The sequence below is a fragment of the Etheostoma cragini genome, chromosome 23, assembly GCF_013103735.1.
Source record: "Etheostoma cragini isolate CJK2018 chromosome 23, CSU_Ecrag_1.0, whole genome shotgun sequence".
Taxonomy (NCBI): Eukaryota; Metazoa; Chordata; class Actinopteri; order Perciformes; family Percidae; genus Etheostoma; species Etheostoma cragini.
Window position 1 is genome coordinate 18,201,630 of NC_048429.1, and position 16,379 is coordinate 18,218,008.

The following is a 16,379-nucleotide window of genomic DNA, read 5'->3' on the forward strand; positions in this document are numbered from 1 at the left end:
AGAAACACTTGTAAAGTATCAATATGGCTCCTTATTCATAGTGGTAAATCATATTATCAAATTATCTTTAAAGATACAATAATTATGAAATAGCATGTATTGGTGCTTATTTTAACTTCTTTATATATTGTTAGGGCAGTTTAATTTGCAACAAGACTTACTGGGGATCGAATACAAAGACAATGCTACCACGATTTGAGACAAAAACAATCTCTGTAACACGAGTTTTAGCTCCAGTAGCAGAACTAATCTCGGGCCATATTGACATGTAAGCAAACGCATATTACATGACTTTCACTGTAAATTATGGAGTGTGGTCTACACCTACTCTATCTGAGATCATTTCTGTTGTGATTTGACACTATAAATAAAATTGAAACTGAACTGATCTCCTATATAAATTTAATGTACCTTATTTTTTTCAAGCTCATCTGTTATTGGCCAAAACATGTAATAATGACGCTGCAAGGGAGGACGTCCACCCTAACCAATCAACAACCAGAATACAAAATTGACATTGTGTTGGTCCAATGATAATTTGTGTGAGTATAATGTTAACTGGCCGTAAAGTGAACAATATTTTTATATAGCATATTAACAAACTAGCTTACTTTGAGCAAAGTTTACCTGCAAGAGAGTGTATTCCCTCCAGTGCTCGCAAAGCAGACACTGGTGGGAAGTGTTGCCAACTCTTCTCCAATGTAAGTAGTCAGCACTTGCTCCACAAGTCACTAAAAGTAGATAGATGATGTCATACTCCTACATCTCCTTCCCTATTATCATTTAAATAAACCTGATTTTTGTTGAGCCTTGCATTTGGGTCCATTCTGTCTTCCTCATAACAGTGTGGGAGTTTTTGTATTTGAGAAGAGAATTGCACTTTTGGGGATTTTATCTTTGCACTTTTCAAATGGAAAAAAGAAAAACGCTGTAGAAGTAAATGTATATGAAATCAATTTTTTGAGTCTTTTGGCTTCTGGATGTTTCTGTAGTAAGCTGAGACAAGTGGCAATGGCCTTTTGTTGTCTGTATCTCACCTAGATGTGTTTACAGCAGTGTTGCCAACTCGCCACGTTGGCAACACTGTTCGCGGGCACGTGGTGGCTGCAATGTGCGGGTGCTGCTTAGTTTTATACATGCAGGTACCATTCTTTTCCTCTCCCTATGTTTTTATTCAGGCTCGCAGCTGCCTGTACAACTCTTGTTTGTTAAATTGGTGTGCGAAGATTAATATCTGCGTGTGTGAAATGATATAATTTGCTCCTGAGCATGTGTTATCACTCTTGTGAGCTATAACATGGTCCTGACGCCTTTATATATCCAGCGAGCATAACTCGCGTTAGCCAACAAATCGGATAGCTTTTTGAATTAGCTCTAAAGGACCGGAAGCTAATGGCAATGATTTGGATTGTGGGGTGCAGCAGCAAGAGGTGCTGCTGGGCAGCGGATAGAGAACTCTGCTCTTCTGACGTTGTCTGGTATTGTTACTCTGGGCTGGACCCACAGCAGGACTATGGCCCGACCTGACATGCTGCTCTGCATAAAATAAAATGGTAACGGCATGGAAATATACTGCAGATCAAGTGTTTTTAGCTGAGATAAAAGGTGCCCTGCCACACAAAACAGTTTTTACTTGCATTTTAAATATGTTAGGTCCATATGTGTTTGTGTTATGTCACGAATGTGAAAATGATTACCTCTTCTGTCAGCTCTAGCCACTGAAAAGAAAAAGAGGAGAAATCAGGCCAATTACAAAAGCTGGTCAATCTGATGTCATGTTGACTGATTCTATTCATGAGCACTGGGTAAAGGATGCTGATATCCAGGCTCCCATTGGCTAGCTGTAAGCCAATCAGAGTCAAGTAGCTTAGCCCTTCGAATATTAATGAGAACAGGCACAAATCGAGCTGAGCCTTCTTGCAGGCTGTCAATACCACGCTAGAATGGCTTGAAACAAGGTAACCAATAGGGATGCAAAGTTTGGGTTTGGGTCCTGCCAAACTTTGGGCTTTTTGACGGAGTTTGGGAACTGCCGAACTTTAGAATTTTTTTCACCAAACCAAACGCTACCAAAGAGAAGTAACAAGACTTGAAACTCAAGAAAAGAGGCTAAATTTGTGTTGAGTTTCTGCTCTTGTCAAAGAGTATATAAGTAACAAAAGACGAAACTCCATTGCAACAAACCCACCCATGACTGAGCTGCAGCTCCAACATCTTGGACTGAACGCAACACAACGTTCCATTGAGTTTAGCCTCTTGTTACTTCTGCTCTTTGAGCCCTATGCTGGTTGACGTAATGACGCCACCATTGATTACATAATAGTGTTTAAGTAGGTGGAGCTTTCAATGCAGTAGGCTGTGAGAAAGTGATGGAGCAGAAAAAGTTTGGCTACATGTTCAATTTGCAACGTTGCCGCTGTTAAGACATTTGCGTATAAAACATCAGAAAGAATATGAGTTGTGCATGAAAGAATCTACAGACAGCAGCCAAAATGCAGCAACTTCAAGTACGGCAAAGGAAGGATAGCTAAAATCTGTTAGGCAGACAACTATTACCTGATGCCCACTGTTTACTAGAACCAACGGTGGGCATCAGAAAACCCTTCAACCCAAAGCCATTCATGCAGCAATTGGGAAAATGATAGCCACTGACTTGCAGCATAGTGGAAGACAACAGATTCAACAAGCTACTCCATCTGCTTAAGCCACGTTACAAAATCCCCTGCAGGCACTTTTTCACCAACAAAATCATCCCAGAAATGTACGAGTCCATCATCATCATACATACATTGCCGAAGCAGAGGCACTACACAGTCCTACATTAGTGTGACCTCACATTGGATTGATGATGATTTAAAATTGCAGATTCATTGCAAGAAGTTATCAGAGCATGGGACATACCTGTTAACAAGTGTCACCTGGTCTTAAGGGACACTGCTGCAAACATTCGGAAAACCATGTCTAAGGCACGGGTTCCAAGTGCTGGCTGTTTTGCACACACGCTCCAGTTGTGCATCCACAAGAGTCTTTTATCGCAACAAAGTGTCTCTGACGTGATCACACTGGGCACGGAAACTGTTGGTCACTTTCAATCAAGGCTTTCTGATCTACAGCAGGACTTGGGGCTGCCCACCCTAACCCAATTATGCCTCGATACCCTGTCTATAAATACAACAAACTGGAGGAGGCCAACCTTCACCTAAAACAAGTCTGACTTGCTGCCGAGAACCCGCTCTCGTTTTGGTCATGCAGAGATTAGATTGCCCTGAGAAGGGACCCCCCCTATGCAAAAACAACAGTCAGCGTTTTCCCTCCCACAACCCGTAGGCACAGGGAGGCGACCCTCTTTTCCATCGGGGTGAACTCCAATGTAGCGGTGCTCAGCCATGGGCTCGTTAGTAGGAGCCCGGGCAGGGTAACTTCACCTCTTCCTTTATTACTAATAGGGGTTTATGAACCATTCTTTCTTGGGACCCTTACCTGAAACCACTTTGCCATGGGAGACCCTAACAGGAGCACCAAGCTCCAGACAAGCTCAGGTTCATAGGGACACAAACTTCTTGACCACAATAAGGTGATGGTTCTTGGAGAAGCAGTGTCACATAAAATGCTAACGGCCTCCCTGATAGCCTTCTCAAAAAAGTCCTGATGGGTAAGTGGAGCGGGCATTGCTATGTTCTAGCCTGCTGCCTTGATCAGATTGAAGATCTAAGATTTAGATGTACCAGCTGGTTATACCGTACCTTCACTTTCTTGGAGCAGAAAGGAACATTGCGAGTGTTGTGTAGAATAAGGTTGGCGAAAAAAAAGGCGCTACGCTTTTCAATGTCTATTGTATATTGAGCATTAGGGCCACATCAAGGAAAAAAAAAATTTTAAATTTATTTTGCATATGTTGCAAGTGGAAATTGTGGGAATAAAGTCTCCATGACAAGAATAAAATTTAAATACCATTTTGAGAATAATATTGAAATGTCAAGATTAAAGTTGAAATGACAAGAATAAATTCAACTCTTTTAGTCCATCAAATCACATTAAAGCGAATCTCCGCTATGCCAGCTGCCATGTAGGCAACATCATAGTTATGGGTTACTTGGAGTGTAAAGGTGAGCTTCTGAAGCGGTGCAACTGTATTTTTAACCAAAACTATAAGATATCAATAACGTAAAGCCTTTTTATTTATGCTTAACCTTGACATTACCAGCCTAGCAGAATGGAAGTTATCAATCTAGCCCAATATCCATTGCATTTTATGGTGTTGGAAATTGCAAAACGGAATATTATACGGAAAGTAGGAACTATTTTACAGTGTTGTCTTTTTTCGACCACAATGAAACGCATGAGGTCATGTTGGGGAGAAAACAGAGTAGCCTGCGTTGTATTTGCCACTGGTCTTGCCTAATATGGCATTTGGTCTTTTAATATTAACAGTCCATGGTCTCGACCGAGTCCAAGTGACTTTATTATGTTTATAATAATATTGGAGGGAAAGTGAAACATAGCTTTGACGGGGATGTTGTTTGGGTTTTCACAAGTTTAGACAGCTAGCTAACGCTACGGCACTGGACGTTAACAAAACAGCGTTAGCCTGGTCTGCATTGGGTGTTTCCTATATATGCATCTATGTTGTCAACCTAATACCTGTGGCATTAGTGCACCTTATGTGCCATAATTATAATAAATGAAATAGCAAGCTTCGCTCCTACGATGGATTTATTTGCTCTTTATTCTCAAATAAAAAGAACGTATGTTAAATTACAGCCGCCCTCTTCACGGGCCCCGCACTGGCTGCGCTTAACAGAGCTTCGGACAGTTTTGTGGAGGAGGCTTTCTCCCAGCCGGGGAAACCGAAGGCTCCCGTTTCTCGCTACGCCCCGTTTACTTGGCAACACAGATGCGGTTTTTCCCAGGGGCTGGCGGTACAAACAACATAGCCCACCGCCATCTTCACCGTCTACGTTGGCGCTGTCCAGGGTCATGGCTTGGCAGACTGTGGCCCAGGGAAACATCTGGATCCACATGCCTCAGCTGCCCGTGGCAGTTAGACGCTAGTTAGACGTCTGTACGGCCCCATAGCTCCCGACAGGCTTTGTGGGCCTGGTACCCCTCTGCTGTGACAGCTGGAACCACACGGCCGGCCCGCTGCACGAGGTTGGAGAACCATGAGAGCGGCCCCCACTTGGTCCAATCCGCCCCCTGAGCCACCCAGCAAGCACCTACCCTTTTTTCGAAAAAAGCCCTACCACGAGTTGGGCGACACGTTCATTCGTCTCGTCTCTGCATTGTATTTTGCCAAGTATAATGCATTTTCTTTGGTTCTTTCAGCATTATTATCCTTCAGGGTTTTAATTGGGATTTGTTATGTGTGGGGGATGAGGGGCTCTCGCTAGGGGGGTCTTGGGGTATGCCCCCCCATGAATTTGTTTGAAAAATAAATCATTAAATGGCACTTTCTTGAGATTTTTGTTAAAAAAAGTGGAGAAATCAAGTCTTACATGATATGTGCAAAACTGTAGGGTTAAGAGCCTTTGCATTGTTGCAGAGCTGCCAATTTTTCCCAAATCCTTGGAGTGAGATTTCGGGGGGCCGACCCATATTTTGCCGTGTACAAAGCAATTTCTTTGGGTCTTTATCCTTCAAGGTTTAAATTGGGATTTGTTATATTTGTGGGGGATGGGGCTCTCCCTAGGGGGGTCTGGGGCTATGCCCCCCCAGGAAAGAATTTGGAAAAATAAACCATTAAATGGCACTTTCTGGAGATTTCTTTTGCAAAAAAATTTAGAAACCAAGTGTTACATGATATGTGCAAAACTGTAGGGTTAAGAGCCTTTGCATTGTTGTTGTATCAATAGGTTTTAGGGCATTTAGCATTTACATTATTCATTTCTTATGATATGAGAACTGAGCCAGACAATGTGCCAAACATAATGAGCCACATGAAGAGACAGTAGCATATTTCAGCAACAGCTGAGAAGATTTGGGTCTGTGGTGAACCGGTCCAGGGGTCCCTGGTGTAGGGACCAGGGACCCAAAGTTAAATTAATGTTGAGGGATAAACTAAGACCACTGACATTTTAAAGAATGAGAACCACTGAGTTACATAAATTCTAATCCTTAAACCCTTGTGCCAATGTTCAGTAATGTTTGGCCCTCATCCTCTGGACCCCACTTACTGTATTCACTTTTTTGGGAAAATAAAGACTAATGTTCATTTTATGAATCATTGAATGAATTATTTACAGTTACATTCAGAGATGCACAGAGGTTAGAGAAGCACAATAGTGGCCCAACGTTGCAGTATTGTATATATAGTATAGTATATATAGGCCTAGTATAGCTCAGATGTGTTTCACCAGATTTCTCATGTTTACAACTTTGTGCACATTCTAAATATAACTCCTCCCATCTCTGTTGTCCGAGATCTGGAGAGTTGTAATATAGTCTGCTGTGCATGTTATTGCTCGGCTGATATGGTAATATCTCACTCAGACCGTCTGACAGACACAGAGGCCCATTCGGGTCTCTGGTCTCTGACAGAGTTTAGAGGTGGCTGTGTGCTGCTCATTATCAGAGGTCTACGCACAGATGCAACGCGTCACTGCCCCCCCCACAGCAGAGTGGGTCCACTAACATGATCTGAAGTAGCTACGCTACCAGCCGCGCTGCTCACCTCTGTTGTTACAGAGCGAGTGGACACGAAGCGACGGATGGGTCTGTGATACTCAGAGCTCATACATGAAGCCGGGGAGCGCTCTTGAACCCCCTCACAGTCTCTGAAAGCACAACTAGTCGATCACGAGTGGCTCAACAGGTAGATCTGTAGATAAACTCATCTTTCAGAAATTTGACCGACCGGGTTGACACTTCAGCGTGAGAAATCGGGGGTGTGGCGTGTGCGCGTGTGAAACCGGTCAAATGCGTGTGTCTCACGGCCAATGCGTGAGAGATGGCAGCCCTGTTGTTGTAATATCAACAGGTATTAGGGAATTTAGCATTTACATTAATGGGACCCAAAGTTAAATTAATGTTGAGGGATCAGCTAAGACCACTAAAATTCTAAAGAATGAGAACCAGTGATTTACATAAATTCTAATCCTTAACCCTTTGTGCCAAGGCTCAGTTGTGTTTGGCCCTCATCCTCTGGCCCCACTTAATGTATTTACTTTTTGGGAAAATAAAGACTATTTGTTCATTTTATGAAACAAATAGTTTGGACACGAAGCGACGGACAGGTCTGTGATACTCAGAGCTGAAGCCGGGGAAGTGCACCTGGGATGGCTCATGAAAAAATGTTTCTCAGTTTGCGACATTTCGAAAATTCCAGAGACAGGGAGCTTGAACCCCCTCATCGTCTCTGAAAGCACAACAGTCGATCATAAGTGGCTCAACAGGTAGATCTATAGATAAACTCATCTTTCAGAAAATTGACCGACCGGGTTGACACTTCAGCGTGAAAAATCGGGAGTGTTGCGTGTGAGCGTGTGAAACCTGTCAAATGCGTGTGTCTCACGGCCAATGCGTGAGAGTTAGCAGCCCTTTTACTCCCTTGTGTAAGTCGATTCAGATTTAAATGGTTTACAGCATAACATTTCATACTGAAATTTGTGAAATCCATGAAATAATAAACTTTTCTCATTACAAACAATGACAGAAGATAGGAATCATTTCAGAAACGTTTTAAATATGTATGATTGTTTGATTGCTAAAATTAGCTCAAAAAGTAATTCCAGTGACAGCCTTTGTTGTGTTTGATTGCTAGCTTGTAGCTAAGCTAGCAGTCATTTCAAAAATGTTTAGCTATCTATGACTGTTTGAGGAACACCACAGTTTTTGCTGTTTTACTTTGTAGCCCCCTGGTCCAGAAAGAAGTATGCTTTGCCACATTGGCTGGACATTTTGTACAAGACATGTATTTTTCTTTTTAGATTCCTTTCTGAATGAACGTTCATTCTCAGAACTGTAGAGGTGATCTTGTGTGTCCAGCGTTCTCTTCTCAGTCGGGGAAGTCTTCAAGTTTTGTAACACCTTTAGCCTCATGTATAAACTTTGTGTACAGACGGAAAGCTTGCATAGTCACCGACACTTTGGGATGTATAAAAAATCATCTTGACGTGATAATGTGGGGCCGTCACACAAACTGTTTAGCAGTCCGCAAACTCTTGCTTTGTAATGTGGCTTTTAACTGACACGTTTTTGAAAATCACCAAACATTAGAAAAAAACATTTCAACTTCACTTACTGGCACATGTCTGTTAAGTTAATAAAAACATAATTACATCCGCTGATATTCCATAAAGTTTGATTATTTATGTGAATAATGTCACACATCTTTCCCATACTAATAATTTAATGATGAAATCAAAAATCCATTTAGGAATTATTTTCAGTCATCCTCCGTATTTCTCATGGATTAAATATCATACTCATTGTGCAATTGAAACAGATAAATGCAATAGTATGTTTAAGTAGTTGCGAAGGCTCAGACTTTCATGGTGTAGAGCAGGCGGGACACACCGGTCCATCTCCCCAGGAACAAACCCCAATTTATCCCGTGGATGAATTGAAGGCGAGGAAATGTAATTGAACAAGGTGTATCCGGTCCACCAAACACTGGGCCGTCTTGGCTGTCTTGATTCCGCACACATCTTTGTTACTGTAGTCCTATTTACTATTTCAGTATTTCATCCATGCGTGGCGCAGCGGATGCGTGAGCACTGTAACCTGCCTTGGAGACGCTGGCCTCACTAACCTATCCTCCTCTCAATCAGATCTCCCTCGCACTGTTACCGTACTAAAACTTAAAGATAAATGCCATTACATCAGTGAGATCAAACTGCTAATTTTGCTTACTTTGGACTGACACTGGCATGTTGTTCTGTAACTGGTGTGGCGCTGCTACTATTGGCTTGATTTCAACTTCGACGTTAGACTTTTGTTCTCTTTCTGCCATGGTCAGTGCATTCACTGCCCAGTCACCATTTGTCACTCTGGCTATTTTCTTTTATTGCTTCTTTTATTATGCTTCTATTGCATCTATAGTCATTTCCATGTTAATTTCTGGAAGGAGGTAAGGCAGGGTCGGTGGCTCGTTCACGTACGCTCAATTTCAAGTTGAATGTGATGTGTAAAGTAAAGGTGCGCAGGACCTGACGTACGCCCGGTTTTGTAGGCTACATGTGAATATTTCTGTGCGCAGGTACTTTTAAAGTTTTGGCATTTTGCCATGTTCTGGTATGAAAGCTGCGCAATCTTTTATACATGAAGCCCCTGGTCCCTGGCTGCCTCTTTAATCCTGGTTTGCTTTGCCTGTCAAAAATGTTTATGACGTAAACATGTTGGCGTCCTACTGAAAGCTTTGTGCAATCAAGTTCACATTTTAGATGTCTTCTTATTCAAAGTTGCCTTAATTATCTCACCACCTCTCAGATATAGCATATTTTGTGTCTCTGTATGTAAAAATGCATGTAGTAGTTGAAGCTATCTGTAGACCTACCTCTGGCAGCTACAACAACAAAATACTGCTACATCGAGATGTTTCAGTTAGGGATGAACTGGATACTCGGCTGAAACGAGTATCCGGTACGGATAAAGCACTTTGCCGAGTACAATTATTATACGAGTAATGCGAGTAAATATCTGTGCTCGGATTGAATAAAAGTCCTCATTTGGTGGCGGACTGTGCGGCTAGTCACAGCGCTAGTTACAGCGCCCCTCCCCTACACTATTCTGTGATAGGCTAGTCCCAGCGCCCCCCCCCACTACACACATACAGATTCCTTGTGTTGTTGTGTCCGGCTGGCTCTGCTCACTCACACACACATTGAAGACGGAGAAGTGAACAGCTCTCTTTCCCTCTCCCTCAGTCATTCCCAGTTACTTTGGTAACTCCAGATTCTATATGTATAGGGTTTATAGTATTGGGGTTATCCCTTCGCGCATGCGCAGTCGTGAAGATTTTCTTTCCCACCCTAGCGTCCAGCACGGGCCTCAACTACGTCCACATTTACTGCATATATACACAGCGGCCCCGTTGTTCGTCTCCCAAAAACATCAGCATTTTCTTCGACTAATGTTCTAGGAGCGGGTGGCCCAGACCTCAGAGACCCTATACTATAGAATCTGGAGAATCATGGAATCTGGAGTTACCAAAGTAACTATTGTTCTATTTCGTATAGGCTTCGCCCTCTAAGGGCTACGCTATTGGGTTAGGGCGAAGCTGATGTAGTCAATGCCACCTGCGGCACAAGGTCCACAAGCCAAACATAGACCACATTTCCCCAGCAACAATGTACAGTCAGATTTAGTCAGAGTCATCCTCCTGATAAAGTCTGCAATGCTAATGGCGTGGTCGGAAAAGGTTCATATGGCCCGCAATATGATGGCGGTAGTTCAATTATTAATGGGGATTGAGCGTGATTGACCCTGTCGCGCATGCAACGGAGAGACATGATTATCTCCGTGCATGTAACATGATTATGACAATGTATAAGAACTGTGTCTCACAAGAAATACCCCAGATACAGGAGCGGAGAAGGGTTGCTGCAGCACTAGGTCTGCGTGAGATTGGTAACAATCAGGCATCCACTTTTTTTTTTTTTTCACATTTATCGCGACATTACGCGTCGTTGACTGTGGACAGAACCAAATGAGACATGGAAGGTTCAGACATATCTCGCAGATAAAAGCGGGTGAAAGGGCACAGAGAAGCCCAGGAGGCTGCCGCGCAGATGTCGGCTATTGCCATGCCTTTAAATAGAGCCGCAGACGCCGACAGAGCCCTCGGAGAGTGACCTGGAATGTCTTGGGGGGGCTTTTCCCCTTCCGAGCTATAAGCCTGGGTAAGAGCCTCGCACAGCCAGTGAGACAGACGCTGTTTGAGAGGGCTGACCCTTGGGAGTGTTGAGTTTTCCTGATATTTGCCGTGCGTAAAATGTATTGTGACTGAGCACGCACCGGACACAACCGGTGGGAAGCCTCCTCCGCATCGATATCTTGAGGTGGGGGGAAAAAACCCTCGAGGGAAAACACCCTTGACCGAAAAGAACTAGTTAGAGTCTTCGGTGTGAAGGAGTGATTTGGCTGTAAGGTGGCTGCGCTCCTGTCCCCTCTAATGGAGAGGCAGGACGTAGAAACTGATAACATAAATCACTCACTCTTTTGACCGCCATTAGGGCAAGGAGAAGCTCTGTTTTAAGTGACAGCATTCTGAGAGAAGCCTGTGCCAGAGGCTCAAAGGGTGGCTTCACCAGAGCCCGGAGCACCAGAGCTAGGTCCCATTGGGGGGCGAGGGGGCGAACAGACGGTTTTTGACGCCTAACCCCCTTCAGGAAACGCTTCACTAGGGGATGCGCAAAAACTGTCCTCTCACCAAAACCTTCGTGGCAGGATGAGATGGCTGCTGCGTATGCTTTGACTGTAGATGGAGCCATATCGTTATCCACCAGAGTTTGTAGGTACGTCAACACGAGAGGTAAGGGACACGATGTGGGGTCCTCGTCCCTCTCTGTGCACCAGAGCCTTATTATCTCCTCTGGGAGGGGGATCCTCCCAGAGGGGAGGAGGGGAAACCGGTGATGGAGGCGCTGTCCGAGAGAACTGAGCCAGCGGACTCGTGCTCGTCGAAATCGAGCAAAAGTCATGACAACACCACTGATATGAAGCTCAATGCTGATGCTGTCAAGTAAATAGTTTTCTAATCAGCAATACATATAACAATTTATGATCAACCTTTATCAATTGCATGCTTAAAATAGCATACCAGTTAAAGCCCCGCCCATTATAAGACAACCCAACCCACTTCCGGGTTAAATCCTGTCCAAGTCTGGGTTAAATCCTGCCCACTTCCGGGTTAGGCCCTGCCCAGTCCTAGTACAGATACAGTGACAGCGGATGGATGCATTTGAGGGGAAGATGGAAGAGCTGCTCATGCTCTTATAAGGAGGTCCTTGTCATTTCTCTCTGCTCCAGTCAGTGACTTGCTGACTGGAGCAGAGAGAAATGCTGTCGCCCTGCTCAACAGTCACAGAGCTGCAAGTGTTCAACAGAAGTCTCGGTCAAAAGGACAGGATGAAGCCGTAGTCCTGCCCTACCCTGTCCTAAGATTAACACTAGATAATTGCATAACTGCAATTATATTATAACAGAACTGACTTATCTTACAAAATGAGATCATACAAGCTGTCCATGATTTTCTACTTGTATAATTTGTATTTTTTACAGCAACTTTTCCTGACAAGCCTTGGAGGTTCAACAGGCAGGTGTTATTTTATTTTTCACATTAGTATTATGGTTACCTTGGCTGATAAAGTTTTTATTTTACTAGTAGTCAACTAGTAACTTTGCTTCTTTTGACTTCTACTCTAGCGGCCTCCCAAATAGCCTCCCCTTTCCCGGGCTGGGCAAGCGCTGAAGTTTGCCTCACACAGACGGTAAATTGAAATTCTTTTATGTAATGTTCGTAATAATATTATTGATAATAATCAAACTATCAATATTTGTGATCAGGAAAAACTGGGTTGTTAGTAAGGAAATGTGTCTTGCTTTGGTCAACTTGTTCAGTCTTAGTATGACATACTATGACACACAAAAACCACCAAACACAAGAACCGCTTCATTCCCACTGCCATCACTCTCCTGAACTGCTGATAAGTGGGGTCATCCCCACTCTGGCCATTTACCTACGACTATAAGTCACATTTTTTACGTCGTTTGGCTTTTCAGCTGTTTACAGTAAGGATGGGTCGTTGCTGACCTCAACTGGGGAGGTAATAGAGCGGTGGGAGGAGCACTTTGAGGAACTCCTAAATTCAGCTGACACGCCCTCTGTGGTAGAGGCAGAGCTGGAGGATGATGGGGGATTGTCGTCAATTTCCCTGGTGGAAGTCGCTGAGGTAGTCAAACAACTCCACAGCGGCAAAGCCCCAGGGATTAATGAGATCCGTCCAGAAATGCCGAAAGCTCCGGGTGTGGAGGGGCTGTCTTGGTTGACACGCCTCTTCAACATTGCGTGGAAGTCTGAGACAGTGCCTAAGGAGTGGCAGACCGGGGTGGTGGTTCCCCTCTTTAAAAAGAGGGACCAGAGGGTGTGCGCCAATTACAGGGGTATCACACTTCTCAGCCTCCCTGGTAAAGTCTACTCCAAGGTGCCGGAAAGGAGGGTTTGGCCGATAGTTGAAAAAGAAGATTGAAGAGGAACAATGCGGATTCCGTCCTGGCCGAGGAACAACGGATCAGATCTTCAATTCAATTCAATTCAATTTTATTTATAGTATCAATTCATAACAAGAGTTATCTATCTTCACTCTCGCAAGGATCTTGGAGGGGGCCTGGGAGTATGCCCAACCAGTCTACATGTGTTTTGTGGATCTGGAGAAGGCGTATGGCCCCGGGAGAAAATTGTGGGAGGTGCTGCGGGAGTATGGGTTGAGGGGATCCCTTCTCAGGGCCATCCAATCTCTGTATGACCAAAGCGAGAGCTGTGTCCGGGTTCTCGGTAGTAAGTCGGACTCGTTCCAGGTGAGGGTTGGCCTCCGCCAGGGCTGCGCTTTGTCACCTGTTTGTAATATTTATGGACAGGATATCGAGGCGTAGTCGGGTCGGGGAGGGGTTGCAGTTCGGTGGGCTCGGGATCTCATCGCTACTTTTTTCAGATGATGTGGTCCTGATGGCGTCATTGGTCTGTGACCTTCAGCACTCACTGGATCGGTTCGCAGCCGAGTGTGAAGCGGCTGGGATGAGGATCAGCACCTCTAAATCTGAGGTCATGGTTCTCAGCAGGAAACCGATGGAGTGCTTTCTTTGGGTAAGGAACGAGTCCTTATCCCAAGTGAAGGAGTTTAAGTACCTTGGGGTCTTGTTTGTGAGTGAGGGGACCATGAAGCTGATTGCTCTATGCTCAATGCTGATGCTGTCAAGTAAATAGTTTTCTAATCAGCATTAAACATAACAATTTCTGATCAACCCATATCAATTGCATGCTTAAAATAACATACCTGTTAAAGCCCCGCCCATTTCAAGACAACCCGACCCACTTCCGGGTTAAATCTGCCCACTTCCGGGTTAGGCCCCACCCAGTCTGAGTACAGATATGGATACAGATAATTCATGTGGTAAACAGATACAGATACAGATACAGATAATGCTGTACTTGCTCATCCCTAGTTATAACGTCTTGTTTGTCTTGTTTGTGAGTGAGGGGACCATGAAGCTGATTTCTCTATGCTCAATGCTGATGCTGTCAAGTAAATAGTTTTCTAATCAGCATTAAACATAACAATTTCTGATCAACCCATATCAATTGCATGCTTAAAATAACATACCTGTTAAAGCCCCGCCCATTTCAAGACAACCCGACCCACTTCCGGGTTAAATCTGCCCACTTCCGGGTTAGGCCCCACCCAGTCTGAGTACAGATATGGATACAGATAATTCATGTGGTAAACAGATACAGATACAGATACAGATAATGCTGTACTTGCTCATCCCTAGTTATAACGTTAAGGGAACACCCTTAAAGACTGCAACGTTAGGGGAACGTTCTCTAAAGGTTACAACGTTAAGATAACGTTAGGGGAACGTCCCTAAAGGTTGCAATGTTAGGATAACGTGAGGGGAACGTTCTCTTAAGCTGCAATGTTAGGGAACGTTCTGAGAACTTTCAATGTAACACAAACGTTCCCAGAAAATTAAGAAAACTTTTCGATCAAAACACAACCAAAACACAACCAAATCTAACCTTCAGTAAACGTTCCCGCAACCAAAAACGAACGTTCCCAGAACATTTTGGGAACAAAAAATTGTAAGCTGGGAATGACAGTGTTTCAGAGACAGGCTGACAAGCGGCCGCTGGCACTGTAATGGTATGTGGATAAGTGAGGTAGAGAGTTACTGAAGAGAGAGAGAGAGCGCCGGGCAGCATTAAAACAAAGCAGGGAAACAGAGAAATAAAATGTTGATTTATCACTCGAAGTGCAACTGAAGCAATTATCTCACTATCATAAAGTTATCCAAATTCATGATAAACAATGATCAAATAATATAAATATGTTATTTTGTCATTATTATTCAGCCACAAAAACGCCGGAATGTCGAAAGTTAGACTGAAGTACAAAGAGTCAATGGCTATAAAGATGATACACCGTCTTGTCTCTTCTCATTGGTTGAAACTTGCAACTTTCTATAGACTGTATAATATACATTGTATTTACCACACACACAGTGAGAGCTATGGAGTGAAACTGTAAGTAATACATGACTTTTACTTATTTTTAGATACATTTACTTGATACAGAGAATATGAATGATGATGTGTCTGAGGATAGAGCAACTGCTGCAATGAAGACTGGCGTATGAACTGATTATGAGAGTTTTTTCATGTAACTCGCTTGGGTTATGCCTTGGACAGGGGGCCGGGGATAAAGCGCGTTGTTTTGTTATTGACAAGCTCTTAGAGAGTTCTGACATTTATGTGTACAAGAGACTCTGCTACCCAAGCAAGATCTACATAAGCTTAACTTATGTAGATCTTACATAAGCTTAACTTATGTTAACTTATTGTGCATATTCATTTCTATGGCGCAGGGGAGTCAACAACAGATCTAAGTATGGGAATAGTGCGTGGCAGAATACCTGGAGGGGTGGCCGTTCTATGGCATAGGAAACTTGACCCATTGATCGAGGTGATTCGTTTAGAGGTAACATAGCAGTTAAAGTTGCACATGACAAAAATGTTTTTATTATTTTAAATGTTTACATGCCATGTGAATGTTACAAAAATGAAAATGAATATATTAATAGGCTAGCCTTTATCAACTCATTCATTAAAGAGAGTGAAAGTACTTGCATATTTGTGGTTGGTGATATGAAAGCTGATATGTCTGATGATAACTCTCTATTTGCCAAACATCTTAATCAATTCTGTCTAGGCAGTGAGTTAGTTCTCTCAAGTAAAATTCCGTTACCAGTAGAGAGCTATAAATATATCAGTAGAGCATGGCATACAACATCTTGGCTAGACCACTGTATATGTACAGCTGATTCTCATGATTGCTTGTAAGTTGAGATTCTGTATGGTTTAGCCACAGTAGATCACATACCTGTCTCTATGGCAGTGCTTCTCAAGTAGTGGGGCGCGCCCCGAGATACCTGGGGGGCGCATATGACCCTAGGGGAACATGCTTTTTTTTTTGCCCGTACTAGTATAAAGTGTAATTGCGCATCCACTACAGTAGGCGGCAGTGGCGCTCTCATTGTTACTTGTGTCACGTTTGCGACAGTGCAACATTTTACGACTTACAAGACAACAGGGGCGTTTCTCAATATGTGTTCTTCTATGGACTTGTGTTCTTGTGTTCTTGTGAAACGTCATGTTTGGTGGCCAA

The 16,379-nt window shown here is 43.5% G+C and overlaps 1 long non-coding RNA gene across 1 annotated transcript in view; it reads right to left on the bottom strand.

The window, feature by feature from the left end:
* Positions 1-12,581: 12,581 nt before the first annotated feature.
* The window catches only part of LOC117938562, a 24,078-nt gene continuing 20,280 nt past the window's right edge, over positions 12,582-16,379 (bottom strand). The window contains exon 3 of the long non-coding RNA XR_004655426.1: positions 12,582-12,677. This is a non-coding gene — a long non-coding RNA (uncharacterized LOC117938562). The remainder of the gene's footprint in view (positions 12,678-16,379) is intronic.